This window comes from Triturus cristatus, chromosome 11 (assembly GCF_964204655.1).
Source record: "Triturus cristatus chromosome 11, aTriCri1.1, whole genome shotgun sequence".
Classification (NCBI taxonomy): Eukaryota; Metazoa; Chordata; class Amphibia; order Caudata; family Salamandridae; genus Triturus; species Triturus cristatus.
This window is the reverse complement of record NC_140594.1, coordinates 102,209,252-102,228,337: the sequence shown is the minus strand read 5'-3', so window position 1 is coordinate 102,228,337 and position 19,086 is coordinate 102,209,252. Positions and strand designations below refer to the sequence as shown.

The 19,086-nt window shown below is 40.8% G+C and overlaps 1 protein-coding gene across 1 annotated transcript in view; it reads right to left on the bottom strand.

Annotated features, from left to right (window-relative positions):
* The window catches only part of LOC146783419 (solute carrier family 2, facilitated glucose transporter member 11-like), an 890,872-nt gene that overhangs the window by 794,087 nt on the left and 77,699 nt on the right, over positions 1-19,086 (bottom strand). The window lies entirely within an intron of this gene.

Sequence of the window (19,086 nt, the reverse complement as noted above, 5' to 3'; positions counted from 1 at the left end):
TCCTTTGTTTCTAATTCTTATAACCTTTTTGGCTCCTATTCTTACCTCAAGCAACTCTCTTTTTTTCCTTGTATTTATATAAACCACTAATTGTAATTCTTTTCTCTAACGTTTAAAATTGTTTTCTTTTAAAGCACTAATCACCCTCGGGCTTCACTGCAACTTCAGAAATAAACTAAGCTGTAGGTTAGTATTCCTGTGAGCCTGTAACGTTAACTAATAATTCAAGCAATAACCTTTCACCTCTTGTCTGTCGAACTTGCTAAGAAACTGTTTGTGTAATTAAACCTCTAAATATACATGTTCAGTCAAATAAAAGCAAAAGCAACTGCTGGTAACTCGATACCGCTCTTCTGATGCAAACACAGAATTGTTACCATGTAAAACTAAATACCACACCCTGGGCTTTTAACATAAATCAGAAGCTCCGTAAAATAACATGCACTTTTAACCCCTTGGCTGCGGCAGGAATTCCACCGCAGCGCTGGGGGGGGGTTTGGGGGCAGCGCGGTGGCGCTGTGCTCATGACGGAGCCACTCCGTCTTGAGCCACGGTTGAGCTGTGCTCATGACGGAGTGGTTCCGTCATGACTCCGCCCACTGCGCTAATCGCCCGCACAGGCGGGGAATCAGCGCAGCGTGGGAGGAGCGGCGGCCAACGGCCGCAGCATGACGGAACCACTCCGTCATGAGCACACGGCACCCGTGGCTCATGACGGAGTGGTTCCGTCATGAGCGCTGAAGGGGTTAAACAAAATGTGCCAATTCTCTCGTACTCACAATATAAGGTTCCTCACAAACTCGAAAGCACCACAAATAAATCAAGGAACAGACTTACTTTAGTCAGAAGACTCTCAGGAACTTGAATTCAGGAATTTCACGTGACGCACTACATTTCAGAAACGACGAAGCCTCGATGCCTCTATCCTGACTAACTTCAAGATATGCTGCCTAATCCTCTGGAATCTCAGGTGAAGTGTGAGATTACCAGAGGCAATGTTCTGGGACATTCCGATGGATGCACCTGCGGTCAGGGAGATGCACTAGACTGCTGACCTTTCCTGAGTGCAGCCATCTTGGAATTTCTCCTTGCACTACCTAGACCCATTTGTTTTACACTGCGAGGGATTTTATGAATACATACATTCACTGACTTCTTGTTCATGACTGAAAGACAGCGGGTCCTGACAGCTTGTCTCTTACCTTTACGAGCCTCAGCAGGATCTTTCAAGTGCCCGCTGCCATTTTGCCGTAGTAGCTTTGTGTGGACACCGACGTGTACAGTTGCATCCTGTTCCTCCGGCATTGTGACTCTTACCAGAGCTACATGGGAGCTGATGTCTCTGTCAACCAACCAGCCTTTTGCAAACGTAATATGTCAGACGCCAGCTGCCATTTTGATTGCCTGACCCTCGTTTAGCTGCACCCCGCAACCTAACCATATGGCAGCAGCCATCTTTAATTGTCCGATTGCTGTACTTCTCACAGCGAAGCCGCAACACGGCAACTATTTCAAACGACAGTGGCCACATTAAATTGGGACATTGCCATGCTTCTACCAGTTTTTGCCGTGCATTTCTTTTGTTTTATCTTTTCTGTATGGATCCACTCAGTGTTTCTCCAGCATTTATGGGGAAGCTTCATCTTTGATGAGGAAACATTGTTATTTTCATTTCCTGGCATTCTATTTTAAGTGAGACTTTTATTTATTTTTGCTGGGTGAGACTTTATTATATATTTTTCTTGCTAGGCCCGCATTTTTGAGAATTTCATTACAGCTATTGATGCTGTTGTATATTCACCAGTCAGGAAAGCTGTGCTTTTATTTAATTATTTTGGCATTGCTGAACAAAGAGTGTTTGATAAAGTACCTGTTGTTCGGGCACCCCCTGAGGAAGATGTGCCTTGGAATATGTATCTAGAGGCTAAGGAAAGAATGCGGAAACAGTACACTGATTAATCTAGCATACTTTTTGAAAGGCACAACTTTTCTATATGCAAACAATCTATGGATGAAACAGTTGAGGAGTATATTGTAACACTGTGTGTTAGCATACCACTGTGAGTTTGAAACAATATTGACATCTATATAAGGGATCAGTTTATTTTCAATTGTTATGCCAAAAAGGTCCAGAAAAGGCTTTTGACATACTAAAATCCAAGCCTCAACAAGACGATTGACATTGCCAGAAGCATTGAGAAATCTAGTATACCATCACAAGTCATCATGTGGTCAAAGTAACATTCAAATTGGTATCTCACCTGTCAAATTTATTTCTGATGACTCCATAATTGCCGCTGTTTAGTAAGGGTGATAAGTTTAGAAAATGTGCATATTACAGATGTGTTTCTAGGAACCACCGGGGAAAGCATCCCACTTGCCCTGCTCTAGGAAGGAGATGCAACCGCTTTTGTTCGGTGGGCCATTTCAAAGGTGTGCAAAAGCACTCCTACTAACTCAGATAAAGTTAACATCATTCATGTGGATGTGCTAAGAAATCCTGAAAAATTGAAGGATTGTGTTGCCAGATTTTCTAATGTGGTTCACTATTGCCATGCCTTCTATTTATGCTCACAAATATGTTGAAGGACTATTTTGTAAAGCTCTGTGGGTTGTAATATGATTACATTGATGGTGGACTCTGGGGCTCCAGTAACCATCTTAGCTGATCCTATTTTTATCAAATTGTAGCCTGAAGGTGTGAATTTGGTTCTTCCTGACATCTGCCCCAAAGCCTTTGGTGAGAAAGGTGTTGATCTCTCGGGGTACTTTGTGACATATCTTAAGTGTTTGGGGAGACAAATTTCCTCAAAGGTCAATATAGCTGTTAAGGGGCGGCACATTATCGGGTGGTTAGATTTAGCAAGCTTAGGGATTTATTTACGTCCAGGCGATCATGTCACAATTGTTTTATGTGATGTCCTTGTTCTAGCTTTCGACACACAGGCTCAAGTGACTCACTCAATGGTTGAACAAACTATTAAACTTAAAAGTAGTGCTTTACCTGCCATTCCTTATGTGCGTCCCATGCCTTTAAGTATAAGAGCAGATTTGAAAGTGTTCCTGGAAAGACTTACAAATGAGGGTGTCATGCACAAATTGACTCCTCAAAGTGGGTTTCTCCAGTCATTTTGACCAGAAAATTATCAGGAGATTTAAAATTATGTGTGGACTTAAGATCACCCAATCAAAACATACTTGTTGACTGTCACCCACTCTCACATATCCAAGAAATGATGGTCAACATTTGAGATGCTAAATTGTTTTCTACTATTGACCTCCATTACACCTCCCACCAGATTCCCCTCAGTCCATACTTGCAATCGTTGACTACATTTGTTACACCATATGGATCATTTAAGTACTTGAGACTCCTGTTTGGCTTAGCGTCTGCGGGAGGGTCTTTCAGAAGATGATGGTCACTCTTTTTGGTAGTAGGTGTCAAATCCAAGCTTTCCAAGATGATATCTTGGTGCACACTAAAACGGACGAAGAGCACTTGATTGTTCTTGATCGAGGGACTTATTTACAAGGCCCTTGCACTGCTGGTGTGTCACTTTTAGAATCGGGAAAAGTGACGTACCAGAGACGCAAGGTGCTTGTAAATATGCCACAGAGTGTTTAGAGTTTTCAGAGGAATGTGGCATGACTGTGAAGTTGCACAAATGCAATTTGTTTTGTCCAACAAGTTGAATATTTGGGCCATCCTATTTTGGCAACAGGCATCAAACCCAAAGCGTGCAACGTTGAAGCATTAAAAGTGCACCTCCCCAATGGACAAAGATGCTTTGAGGTCATTTTTAGGACTCTTGCAATATTATGCACATTTTGTCCCTGGCTATGCCTTTCTAGTTCAACCTTTACACTCACTGTTAAAATAGGGAGCTAAGTTTGAATAGTCTTCACAAGGCAATTAAGCATTTGAGAGCATTAAATGAATGAATGAATGATCAGTATTTATAGAGCGCACAGCTACTCCGTCTGGAGTGTCCCGGCGCTAACAGCTCAGTTGTGCCTGCCCTGCAAGGGCTTAGTTTTTATATAGCCATGTTTTCAGCTGTTTTTTAAAGTGGGAGAGAACTGTTAATGCTCTCAGAGCTACCGGCAGTTTATTCCAGGTGTGGGCTCCCAGGAAACCGAAATATCTGCCGCCTCTGCGTGCCAGACGAGCTTTGGGGGTGCAAGCCAGGACGAACTGAGTGTCCTGGTAGATACGTAACGGATAACTCATTTTCTATGTTAGGCAGCGCCTGTGCCATGGAAGGCTTTGAAGAAAATACCCAGGGCCTTAAATTGTATCCTTTCCCTCACTGGGAGCAATTGTAGGGACTTCAGATGGGGGGTCATATGTGATCTGGGTTTCAGTTTGGGGATCGCCCTTGCTGCTGAACTTTGCACTACCTGGAGGTGCTGGAGAAGGTAGTCCGGCAGTCCTAGATAGAGGACATTAGCATAGTCCAGTCTGGGCGTGATCAGTGCCTGAACCACTGTCTTCCTGGAATCCAGGGGAACCAGGTTTTTCACTTTCGATTGGGCAGTGCCGGGGGAGAGATCTGCGGACCACCACCGACTCCAATTTTCCTCCACTGGTTGGCCAAGGAATACGATCTTGTTTTGTCAGGATTGCTCTTGAGCTGGCGCTGCTTCAGCCATTTAAAAACCTTGGTGAGGCAGGATCTAATTGCATCCCCATTGAAATCATCCCCTTTCTTGCATGTAAAAATCAGCTGTGTATCATCAGCATAAGAGACTATATTTGCTTCATGTGACCCTGCTAATGATGATAGTGGTGACATGTACAAGTTAAACACATCGTTATCAATGCTCCTGCTTTACGACGGTATGATCCTAAAGCCAAGTCTTTCGTCACTGTTGATTCTAGCCTTAAAGGGATAGATGTTGTATTTGGGAAGAATATGGATGGACATGAAAACACCGTAGCCTTTGCTTGATGCACATTATCTCCCGCAAAGGTAAACTACAGCACCATTGAGCGTGAAGATCTCTCTTGAGTTTGGGCAGTGGACACATTTAAAATGTACTTTTTGGAAATATCCTTTGACCGGTTCACTGATTACAAGCCACTTGTATAACTTTTGAGTGGAAACGGTTTTGCACATTTAGTTAGGTTGCTTTCCAAACTTCAAGAATTCCACATGTCTGTGAAATACATTCAGGGTGGAAAATATTTCACAGCAGAGTGTTTGTCATGCTCACCTCTTACCATTGCTGTGGACATGAGATATGATGAAGAATGTGATGTTATGACTGCATGTGGTGGCATTATTTGTGAGTATGAATGGGCACTGCCAAAGATGACATCCTTCAAAAGGTCTTTCAGTACAGAAGGGTTGGGTGACCTTCTAGTAAATTGCAATCAGAAGAGTTGCACAGTTGTGCACACATTGCTACAGAATTGTCCTGTGAAGAACAGATTTGTATGCGAGGAAATGTGTTTGTACCATCTTCTACACTACATGAGTGCATACCTATTATGGCTCACAATGGCCATTTGGGCATCTATGCAACTGGCAAATAATTGAGGCAATTCTGGTGGCTGGATATGTACAAAATGGTTTCCAAACTTATTAAGAAATGTCCTTAATGCATAGTCTCTGACAAACATTGGGAAACTTCCACCAAACTGCTTCATCCTGTTCCCCTTCCTTCAAGGTCTTGGGCTAAAGTAGCCATGGATTTTTCAGGTCTTTTCCAATTGTTACCAGAAATTTCTAGTTGTTAGTTGTTTCTAGTTGTTTTAGTTGACAACTTTTTTTAATACACCTAGCACCAAGTCAGCCATTTAATTCCTGTGGAAACGTTTCTTAATTGAAGGTTCTTCGCAACTTCTTGTCACTGATAATGGAACACATTTTGTGTCAATTCATTATAACCGCCTCCCTCCACAAAGCACGGCTTCCTTACTCCCTACATACTCCAATACCACGTATCCCAATATCCTAACATGGCCGCTGTATGCAAAAAGCGGTGTACGTACGGCAAACCCGACATACTAAAATGATTTCAGAAATCCCTGACCTGAAGTGCAATAACCGATCACTCGCTCTCACCCATAACCAAGACAACCAACTATTACCTTGCATGCATCGAAATCTCCACTAGATTTCTTTCAGAAACAGCTTGAGCAAAGACGAGCGTTCACTTCTCAGCGCTCCGAAAACTGTTTAGCATGCGACAAATAAAAAATGCCAAATTATAAATTAACCTAATTAAAAGAAAGTTATCTCCGCTTTGCTTACAAAGAAAACATTTCCCAACCATAGCAAATTAAAAAATACCACTTTTTGTCACCCAAAACTAGAAAAAAACTCTCATTGTCCTAAGTAATATTCCTCATAAATCACACTTAAATTATCCTTCCTCTTCTAACACTAAAATTAATAAGACTCTCTTATACATACAATACAAAACCTGAAGGTATTACTTATTAGTGTGTATGAGCAGCAACAAAGAAGGATAATGGCAGCGGGTTTTAAGCATATATGCATGTTCAAGAATGTTCTAGACAGGTTATAAGTTCGGATTCTGAGTCAGTATTCTTTTGTTGCTGCTGTGTATGAGGGCAATAAAGGAACTATGAATAATATTGGCCTCAGTACCTTGGCATAAAATCAAGGTACATGTATCTGGAGTTAAATGTTTTACCCTATACCTACCTATAAAATACTTGCCATGACAATATTCTGGTAGTCAATATTCTTGTCACAAAATGTTTCCTTTTTAAGATGCTTTGTAGCACACCATATATGTTTGAAGTATCTGAGAAAAAGTTCCAAAAATAAAAAAAACAAAAGAAATAAGGGTCAGATTTAGTAAACAGTGACTGCAGATGCTTTGCTTTTTAAATGACTTTTATGGGCAAAAAGGGCAAAAATGATAGGAGGAGCAAAAGTGAGATGGAATATCAGGATCAAAAAAGTCTTTAAATAAAAAATAAAAATGTAAAACAGCCTGCTCAAACAATAGCCCTCTCTAAAAATGTCTCCATAAATCAGGAAAGTGGAGCAATGTGGTAACGGTGGGGTGGAACTGGGAGTGGGTGGAACCACCCACTCATATGTTGTCCATCTGCAATTTATTTGTGAACTGCCTCAATGTATTTATTATAAATTATTCAATATATGTGATTTCTTTTTAACATCAATGTCACTTGAGAAGTTTCAAGGTCAGCTAGTGTTACAGGGATTCTGTTTAGAAACAGAAATATGCCTGGGACCACAGGACATCAGAATGTAGGGACTGAGTCACCATACCACATTGGTACTTATGGGCCCAAACCCTACTAGCCCATAGTGACTTGCCTGCCTTCCCAGAGTAACGGGTAAATTGGCCCTCCAGAATACAATTCTCTAGTCCCCAGAGGAACAGTGTAAACAGATCATCACCTTTTCTTTTCTCACTCATTCATGTCCATAATAAACAAAAGAAACACAAATGGAAAGTTTACAATATTTATTGAAACTATTGTATTCTACTATGAAGCAACTGTGCTGCAACTAGAAAACATATCCAACTTATTTATGTATTTATTTATTGCATTTATAGAGTGCACTATCACCTATCAGGCATCCTGGCCACTGAACAGAGTAATCAGCAAACAAGTAATCTGTACACATTGAGAAGCCCTACCAAGGTGGCTAATGTTGCCTGGCTGCATTAGGTGGGCACAGTGAAATATCAGAGATCTCTGGAATTAGATCCAACCATAATACCTGCCATTTGTAGATAGGTGGTCTGTATCTCAGGTTGTGCAAAGCTAGCATGTTCGTCTTGGGACCGTTTCCTTTGACAGAATTTTCCCCTCTCTTTTCTAAAGGTAGGTCTTGGTGTGTATGATAATAGGTGTCTCACTTGAAAACAGAAAATGTGAATTTATGTTGTGTGTAAATGTCGTTATGTTGCTAACCAATCACAGAAAAACAGGGAACGGTGTTGTTTGACCTTGTACAAAGTGATCAGACTGAGTCCCAGAGAGACGAACCGAATTTAAAAAAAATGTACAGTGTATTTTTAAAATAATATTGAGGCACAAAAATAAGCATGCTGTGTGTAAAATGTGCAAAGCAAAGCAGCCAACTACTTGCAGTTAGACTGAAATGAGGGAGAACTAAGTGGGCCCTAAAAGAAATTCATCATGACACCCCATCCTTGGTCCAGATAGTAACTTAATAACTAACTAAACAATAAAAACGTAAAGCACAGGCTAAGCAAAGTCAATGCTTTGCTAATAGTTAGGTCATACAAAAAAAGTAAATCATAATGATAATAATAAAAAAGCATAACATGTCAATTTTGAAAATTAGCCAAATGAAGGTGTGTCGGAGGTATCCATGATATCGTCCATGAGTTTAATACAGAATGAATTCAGGCTGGATTCCACCTCCACAGGCCATGACTCCGCAATTGCCCAGTTTGAATCATCCAAGGAACAGACATGAACCTTGTTATCAGCCGATGCTGAGGAAGTATCCAGTCAAACTGCATCCGTGTTATTAGAGCTAAAGTTAAATGTGTCATGTGCCGAAGCACTCCTCACCTCTGATGGGAGGGGCTCGTACCTTACATTGTGCAGCAGCCACAAGTCAATGGGACAACTCTGAAAATGGGTTCCTAGAGGACTCATCAACAGGTTCATGTCCACAGGAACCACTGTTTGCAGTGCTAGGCAAATATCCAGTGCCCATTCGAAGGGGCACCATAGGCAATGAAACACCGGCTTGACGTAGGTAAACCAGGCAGGTCGGAATGTCAATGACCGGTCAAGGTCCAGTTCTTGAAATAGTAAGATCCTGAAGCACCTTAGCATGCGCTCATGGCATAGTCGGACCTGTTGGTAGTTCCAGAGGGCTTTGAAATGGAACATCTATTGCAGAGGAGCAAAAATAAAATCAAAATGCTGTAAATGAGGAATAACACCAATGGTATGCCCCAAAACAGACAAGAAAAAAGGGAATGAATAAAAGCCGGTATTACTCCAAAGGCTTTTTGGTAGGAACTGACTAAGCCAGAACCGATAACTTTAAAAACGTGTGAGCAAAAAGGGCAAAAGTGATAGGAGGAGCAAAAGTGAGGTGAAATTTCAGGATCAAAAGATTCTTAAAATAAAAAATGAAAAATTTAAAACAGCCTGCTCAAACAACAGTCCTCTCTAAAAATGTCTCCAGACGAGAATAGTACATCTCTTTAAGGCTTGGCAGATAAAGAAGAAATCAGGAAAGTGGAGCAATGTGGTAAAAGTGGGGTGGAACTGGGAATGGGTGGAACCACCCACTCTAATGTTGTCCATCTGCAATTGATTTGTGAACTGCCTCAATGTATTTATTATAAATTATTCAATGTATGTGATTTCTTTTTAACATCAATGTCACTTGAGAAATTTAAAGGCCAGCTGGTGTTGCAGGGATTCTGTTTGGAAACAGAAATATGCCTGGGATCACAGGGCATCAGAATGTAGGGACTGAGTCACCATTACACATTTAATAGGATTTGGGATAATGAAAAAATGTACTTCCACTTCCAATGTGTGATAATTGATGCTTCCTGGGCTGGTAATTCATCTAAGAATTACATTTGAGATCCTCAATATATTGGTTTGGGCTAGATTGAGAGTGCACTACTTTAATACATTTATCTTTAATTCACACAAGATTAAGAATTCGGCTGCACACAACATATTTGCTTTTTATTACCTTTCCACATATATAGTTTACATTTGTTCTATTATTAGTATTATTATTATTATTATATGAAATACCAACAAAAAATAAAATAATATTGAATGTCAGCAGTTTAGATGCATTAAATATGCAATGGACTAATTCACCAAATGTAATAGGAGGTTGGTGTTTAACATGGACTCTATTTCACTGGATGTCCTTGCAACTTGCAATTCAAAGGTTTCTCAGGCATATGTTAATGCTGCATCTTTTTAAAACAATAGTGCTTTGAGTCTGCTTAGCTGGTAACATCTGCCTTGAAAGTTGGAATGGAAGCCATAACAAGCTATCTTATCCTCCTTGCGGGGGTGGGCAGCACGTTATTGCAGCAGGTTACTATCTGGCAAACAGTTAAATCATATGGGATCCCGGTCTTCATTCCACGACACACCTGATCATTTAACATTAAATAACTTCCGTTTGAAAGAACTTGAATAAGGGGGACAATTGAAGGGGCTGTTATTCCTTTTAAAAAACAGGCCAAATTCACTACCAACATGTTATATGCGCCATGAACAAACACAAACAAGTGAATATCTGACAGAAGAGTCACACTTCTTTCCAGTAAGGAAGACCTCCTTATTCGCACGTACATAGCGATAAGAAAATGGAAGTGACCATAACTCATGAATGAAGCTGCTTTCAAGGGGCTCATATCAATGACAGGTAAATGTTTCATGCGATCTGTGAATTGAAATGTTAAAATTGGCAGACAGTGGAAGTTGTTTCCGCTACAATGAATGGGAGCTATTCTAACTTCTCGAGATGTAAAATTGGGTATGTTGAGTCTTTTTTAGCCATGAGTCGCTGTTTGCATGTCAGATTAAAAGGCATGAATAGCTGGCCAGAATTAAGATAATGCCAAAGGACGTGACCATTGTTAAGGGTCTGAAGAGACCAGCCAAACTGTATGATGGATCTAAGATGACTTTGCCCATGGTACAATGAGGATATGTCACTTTGAGTGATATCGGTAACAGATGACACAACGTTATTCAGATTGTAAATGTGAGGAAGACAATGTAATATTACTATTATCAACAACAGCAAGAGCTTTATGCAAATGATCTTGATCAATTTGTCTTAAAACTGTGACAGCTTCCATTTGTGACAATTTCAAATTTCATTATATGTAGCATAAGTAAATCTTTTAGAACGCAGAGACTTAGGACCCAATAGAAAGTCAGATAGCTCCATGTCATCTGATAGGAAAGAAAGACATTGTTTTACTGCACATAGTGTGGAATGTTCTAACCATTTTTGACACAATTTCCCCACTGAATAGGAAGTGACAATTCCTGAGTTTTGAGATTGGGAAGAACAAGAGTGAGGAGGCTAGCTTTAAACACCAGTGTGGAATTCAGAAAATGAATGGGACAACCATTTGTGTCCAGTGGCCAAAATAACCAGCCATCAGTACTTGAAAGTGGTGTGTTAAATGTATCATTCCGTAATATGCTATCGAGTTGGTCAGCAGTTAAATTTGTTAAATGTTGCCAAGTATCAAATCGGACAATTGAAGGAATCTTTGGAGCATTTATGTCTTTAATTTTTGCTAATTTTAGACATGTAGTCTGCTGAACGGTGTCATTTAGAAAAATCAATTATGCAGAAACTTTATTGTAAACCAACCGCTGTAATTAAGCAGAATGGTCTTGTATCTTCTTCTTTTAGTATTCAGCGGGGCACGCGGCATGGATCTCCACTTTCCCCCTTATTATTTGCTCTTTATATCGAGCCTTTCATCAGGCACTTGCTCCACAATGTTTCTATTTCACCAGTATCCTTCAATGGTATGATTTTAAAAGTCACTGCCTATGCAGATGACATCGCAGTATTTACCACAAGGGCCAGTAGAAGCTATAGCGGTGATAACTCAAGAGGCACAACACTTTGCGTCTTTTTTTGGATACAAGCTTAATTTAAACAAGACACAGTCAATCCTTAATTTTGTACCTGTATCAGCCCCACTCTCGCTAGGCATTACTACGTCCGCTACGTATTTAGGTGTGTGTCTCAGTTGTCGTACTGACAATCTTATGGATTTAAACTACGAACCACTGTTGAAGAAAGTGGCTTCTGATTTGCGTAGGTGGCAGAAGCTACCATTGACTATTATTGGGAGGTGCAATACAGTAATAATTAAGATATTACCTAAATTTCTTTACTTGTTCCTCACTATTCCACTAAGAGTTCCGGTGTCTTTTTTTAAGCGGCTTGACAGTGTTATTGGAAGTTATATTTGGGGCTATCGTAGGGCAAGGAGAGCTCTCAGATATATCAAGTTGTCTTATCAACAAGGTGGTTTTAAACTCCCGGACTTCAGAGCCTATTTTTGGGCTGCTTTTGTCAACCGTATTCAGAGCTTACTTAAGGGTACCTGGCGTGGGCAAACCTTGGTTCGCGTATCAGCTGGCTTACTGTTTGAATACTGGGTTTTTACTAGATCACATGTACGACCCGAACTACTACAAGAGAGTTCGATTCAAGATAATTCAACATATATCCAGCATTTGGCTCGACATTTGCAAAGCATTTATATTTCCAGATTGGCACAAATTTATTTTTATATGGGGCAATCCGAGTCTCCCTGGTATATTTTCTGATTCAGTGGGGAGAATGTGGCAACATCATGGTATAACATTGTTAGGGCACCTCTATGAAGAACACAGCTTTAGGTCATTTTCATCATTGAAAGAGGAATTTCGGGTAGCCCATAATTCATTTTTTAAATACTTGCAAGTTAGGAACTTCTTTACTCAAGGGGAAGGCCTGCTAGCTCTACCCTCTACAACTGAGGTACTCCGGGTAATTTTCAAAACTTCGGGGAGGGGTTTTATAGGGAAAGTTTACCAGAGCTTTCTAGTTGCATCGGAAGATGATGCTATACAGGTCACAGCCAAACTGAATCGCATTTTTGAAATTGAGATTACTAATGATGAGGTTATTTAATCGTTGGCTATAATTAATTCTGCAGTCACCTCAATTAATTTAAAGTTGCAACAACATCGTATCATGTTTATGCTGTATTATACCCCAATGGTCATTCCTAAATGGGCTGTGTCTCATGCTTCTTTGAACTCATACTGCCCTAAGTGTAATGAATATGCCGTGGATCTCCGACACATGTTTGTTACGTGCTCAAAGCTAACTGCATATTGGTATGAGGGTGCCCGTGAGCTAGTAGGTAAGGATACTCCACTATCTGAGAAAGAAATTTTCCTGGGGATAGTACCGGATCCTGGCAATTTATCGAAATCCCTAGTGTCAATTATCATTGCTTGTGCTCGTTTGTGTATTGCTAGGGCATGGATTGAAATACTCAGTCCTAAGATTACTGATTTTTGGTTGTTACTGAGGGGGGTTTATGAAATGGAATTGGCACTAGCTAAAGCAAGGGGCCTACGGTCGAGGGTCAAATTCGGGAGGGTTTGGTCCAGCCTTCAGTGGGACTAGTAGTATTTACTTATTTATTTTATTTACTCATTATATGTTATTTGTATTAAGTGTTTATATCTATCTATAACTATTGTTTGTGATGACAATGTCTATATCTCCTTTCTGTGCTATGAATGTTTTTAGGTGTATTTCAATTAACAAGTGGCTAATAAAAGCACAAAAAAAAAAATCAATTATGTTGGAACTAAGCAAGCTGGGAACAAGGTTTCTGTCCCCTGAACTTGCCATGGTTTGGTACTCCAAACTGATTTCATTTCAATTTTATCTTTCCAACACTCGTAGCCTTTCATATCCAATTGTGTGAAAAATGAGTCCGTAGCTTAATTTGTGTAATCATATATTTTTGGGAGGGAGAAGTTTCAAATAAAAGGACTTTGGATCTGATATGTCATCTCCTGAAAAAATGTAATTTATCTTTGTATGTTTTAGAACTTCCTTGTAGGAGAGTTTGACAATGTTCTCATTGTGTATAATTATAAAGTGTGCGTTGAAGACTAGCTCAATGTAAATAGTGATTTCCATAATGGTGGTAACAGAACATTTCACCATAGTTATCAGAGCATGGGGTTTACAGTTTTAATGTACCAATCATCATAATGTAACCCAAGTACAATCACATTCACCATAGAAACCCTAAACTCATATGGTATCTGCAGGATTACCCTAGGACCGAATATGTCATAAGGAAATCTATCCCAAACAGTTCCATCAGTTACTCGAAATGCTGAAATGTTCACGAGGGACAAGTCTCTTTTTAGCTTGTGTGGAGATGAATGGGAGGGCCAACACCCTGTCAACTAGTTTTGCAGCAGAGGCTTCTGGAAGATAGTGGCCATTAATCAGCAAGAACATAACGGTCACAAATCCAATCCACAGGAATTGAAAAACCAAGGAAAGTGTTATCCAAACATATATCCAAGGTAGGACCGGATAATTGCATTTTATCCATGAAAAGAAAACATATATCTAGGCAGGAGAGCAACTAAAATGGAAGAATCATCAAAAGAATCGGAAGAAAAATCATCTCGACCCACATAATACCCAGACGCAGTTTGTCGTAAAACTGGTGCCTCAGGTACCGTGGCATCACCCTAAAAATTCAAAAGAGGTGGATCTGTATAAATGACAATAGCTGCAGAAGACGCAGTAGCAAGAGCAGTATTCACTTCAGTTGTGTTGCTGGTTGTGGGTATTTACTGTAGCACATTCTACCCCCGTGCCCCCAAGCTGCGGAGAAACAGCTTTGGTGGTGGTCACTAGCTGTAGAGGAATTTCCTGTATGGTAACGAGAGGAGTTAGGGAACTACCAAATACTCCTTGTTGCCTACTGTTAAGAATTGGCCACACAATGAAACAATGTTACCAATTGAGACAAAACGATTGTCATAAGAACCAGGAAGAGGTGGCAAGATTACAGTTCTTGTACCTTGAATGCCAAGAACTGGCACTGATACTCGGTATGATGGGCCAAATGCCTTCTTTACTGTCACGTTCTCTCACACAAGATTCCCACCTGTGGAATCCAGTTGGAAGGCTCTGGTTTCTCCTAGATTCTCAGAGACATCTTCAACTGTTTGTTGGATTAAGAGTCACAGACGTTTTGTAGTTCCTGTAAGACAGCACAATGATCATTTATGTCAAAGGATGAGGCTACCTCCACAAGGTCTGGAATGAACATTTTAATGACAAAGAAGACCTTGTATGGGGTCTGGCCACCCATGGATCTTTTAGGCCTGGACTTTTCCCATGAGGATCAGGGTCTAGACTGATTTGCATATGGCTGGGTCTAAACGGAGGTGGCATGGTGAGCAAAAGAAGGATGGGTTGGAATGCTACCCGAGCGATAGCCAGTGGTTAGACAATTTGCAAACATTCTTCCCATTACCTTTTGTGTGTTTCATAGAAAAATAAATATGCCTGGGACCACAGGACAAATGCAAAAACAACAGTTGATTGACAGAATGCAGAACGATGTCATACATTCACCCCAGTACAGAGATCTGGGCCTAAATCCATCGTTTTTTTGCTCACCCTGCCATTCCAGTTTGAACCCAGCCATATGCAAATCAGTCTTGACCCTGTACCTCATGGGAACAGTCCAGCCCGAACTGCCAAGCCAGGTCCTCCCTGGACTGGAAACAAGCATCCTCACCCCTCTTCAGCCAGGATAGCTTGATTCCAGTGGCATGGAGAGCACGGGACTCACGTCTGAGCATACCCATCCCACTCGGGGTGACAAATGCAAGAACAACAGTTTATGGACAGAATGCAGAACAATGTCATACATTCACCCCAGTACAGAGATCTGGGCCTTAACCATCATTTTTTTTCTCACCATGCCATTCCAGTTTGAACCCAGCCATATGCAAATCAGTCTTGACCCTGTACCTCATGGGAACAGTCCAGCCCGAACTGCCAAGCCAGGTCCTCCCTGGACAGGAAACAAGCATCCTAGGACCGGTTTCGGGTTTCACCCCTCTTCAGCCAGGATAGCTCGATTCCAGTGGCATGGAGAGCACAGGACTCACATCTGAGTATACCCGTCCCACTTGGGGTGACAAATGCAAGAACAACAGTTGATGGACAGAATGTAGAACAATGTCATACATTCACCCCAGTACAGAGATCTGGGCCTAAATCCATTGTTTTTTTGCTCACCATGCCATTCCAGTTTGAACCCAGCCATATGCAAATCAGTCTTGACCCTGTACCTCATGGGAACAGTCCAGCCCAAACTGCCAAGCCAGGTCCTCCCTGGACTGCACATTGTTCTGCATTCTGTCCATCAACTGTTGTTTTTGCATTTGACCACAGGACGTCAGAAAGTAGGGACTGAGTCACCATACTACATTAGTAACTATGGGCCCAAATCCAACTAGCTCATAGTGCCTTACTTGCCCTCCTAATCTTCCCACAGTAACAGGTAAATTGGCACCTCAGAACACAACCCTTTAGCCCTCAGAGGGAACTATGGAAACAGATTGTCACCCTTCATTTTCTTACTCTTGCATATCCATAATAAACAAAAGAAAGTCACGAGGATAGTTCACAATATTTATTGAAACTATTGTGCTCTGTTATGAAGCAACTGTGCTGCAATTAGAAAACATATGCAACTGAGCAGAGTAATCAGCCTTACGAGTAAACTGTATGCAATTAAAAAAACAGCCATTGCGAATTATTTATCTGCCTAAGCCTATTCTCACTACCTGAGCTCGGTGATATATCACAGATCTCTGGGATTAGAACGGGGCCTCCATACCTGACATTTGCAGTTGGGTGGTCGGCATCTCAGGTTGAGCATGAGCTAACTCATGCGTCCAGGGAACTTTTCTCTCTGTTTTCAAAAGGGAACATCTTCATATATATGATAAGAAGTTCCTTTTCAGAAAACAGCAGATGTGCCCATCTTATGTCGGAATGTTATGAGATGTTGCCTTACCAAGCACAGAAAAAACAAAGCCCTGTGTTGTTGGACTTTGTGCAAAATGTTCAGACTAACTGGCACATGCATCAACATAGGGTTTTGCGATTCCTTAATAGTGATTATTAAGGAATCGCAATTAAGGAATTGCAAAACCCTATGCATGTAGGAATCGCTAAAGAAATAGCGATTCCCACAAATTCCTTAATTGCGACCCGCAAATTGCGAGTCGCAATTAATGAATGGCTTCCCATTCATTCCTATGGGCCTCCAGGCCCATAGGAATGAATTGAAGATTGTGGGAGCAATTTGCGAGTACCAGTAGGTACTCGCAAATTGCTCCCGCAATTTCTAGGGTGCAAGGGTGTCAAAATGACACCCTATTGCACCCATGTATTTGAACTCTGCACAAATGTTGCATACACACATGCTCTAAGGGCATGTGTGTGCGCAACATTAAACTTAGAAAAATGCAAACAAGTGCATTTTTCTAAGTTTTAGCAAATTACCATGAAGTCCAGCTTCACGGTAATTTGCTCCCGCTAATAGCAAAATCGCTATTTTTTAAACTTTAATGCATTGCATTTAAGGAATCTCAATTTGGGATTCCTTAAATGCAATCGCTATTTAAGGAATCGCTATTTTGAGATTCCTTAAATAGCGATTTTTGCATTTGGGATGATGCATCCCAAATGCAAAAATACCGGTCGCAAAGGGGAAGATTCTGAGAATCTGCCCGTTTGCGACCGGTTTTTAGGTTGATGCATGTGCCTGTAAATCTCAAGAAAATTAACTAAATAGTAATAACGTGCAGCCTATTTCTATTATATAAGTGTGGAATGAAAATAAATTTGCTACATTCCATGGGCAAAGCACATGTGGTCTAAAACATGCAGTTTGGCTAAAAGTGAAAACTACAATGGGCCTAAGTTGGAACCTACTACACTAGAAACATAATGTGTTCTATTGGGTAATGCCACTTGACATAAATTAAGGAAATAATGTTAATTACAATTAATTAAAAAAATCAAATTTTAGTCGTATTGCTCTTGCAAAACTGATATTCTCACCAAGATGACTTTATCATTTGCAAACACGTTACGCGACAACCTTCAATTCAAAGAAAAAGGATCCCTCCTAATATGGGTTAAGAAGCAAAGTAGAATATGTTTGGCAATCCTGAAACTAGGTAGGGCCAAGGGAGGGCTTGAAACTTCCAGACCTTGAGCTTTTTTTATTTTTTAGTACAGATGTAACATGCTACACAGTGGTGTGAGGAAGAAGACAGTTGGGAAAAGCGACAGTTAAAAGGCTGCTACTGGAGCGACACACTCCCAACGCTTCTGGATAGGGGGCTGCCTTGATGACACCCATACATGATAAGGCATACTGCAAATGTGTGGGTTGCAGTCGTGCATAGAGTGATTACTCACTCACCTTTTGCTAGATCATTAGGGATACAGCAGCTACAGCCATTCCAAAAGATAGCCTGAGAAATATCCATGGTACGATGTACAGAAGGTCAGTGCACATTACTTGGAGACCTTTTTCAGGGAGACAGTTTCTTGATGTTCAAAGTCACCCACAGCTTCCACTTTGTGGTGGAGCCCAACAGCTATTTTTAATGGAGAGACCGGGGAAATTTCTTCAGTATGTATGACTGAGGAGGATGGCGAGAAGACTTGGCTGGGATTTCCTGTAATTCCTCCCACTGCAGCAACTCTGACCGAAATCCTGGAGACAAGTCACAAGGCGCACGAAGCATCCAGAATGTACAAAGCTTTGAAAACTGATAGACAGGAATTTGTGTTACCAGTCCTTCAAACATGGGATGATAGTTTAGATATATCATTGACTAATTAAGAGTGGAAACAAACTTGGGAGCTTGTAAAGTTGTAAAGACCATTTCTACTAATAGCTGATTCCAACTCACACGCTTCAATTTCCTACAACGCACATATCTCATACCACTGCAAATAACCAGAATTTACCTGACCAGATCATTGAACTGTTCCAGATGCAGGTTGTCTTTCTATATATGATGTGGAATTGTGAACAAATACAGATCTATTGGCGAGCTATTGTTCCTAAACTGGTTGCAGTCCCTTGCCTACCTCTTGTAGTGTCAGTCAAACAATGTTTGCTCAATGTCATACCGCCAGGCACGAGGATGAAAGTCAGATACAAATTTGCATTACTGGGCTTGGTGCTGGAGAAATGACGGATTGCCATACAGTTGCTTATAGCCTGTGTACCAGCCTAGGCCTTCTGGGAGATAGAGCTCTTGAAATGGGAGATTGCATAGGATATTCAGATACAAGTTGTTCGCACAAAATATAAACTGGCAGATGACCCAGAGGACTGGTCTGTAATGCTCATGGAATTGCTAGGGTGTGGGGGGATGTCAGTAGTTGGGTCCAAGAATCAATGGTACCACAACTGAATTATTGACGTCCACATATATGC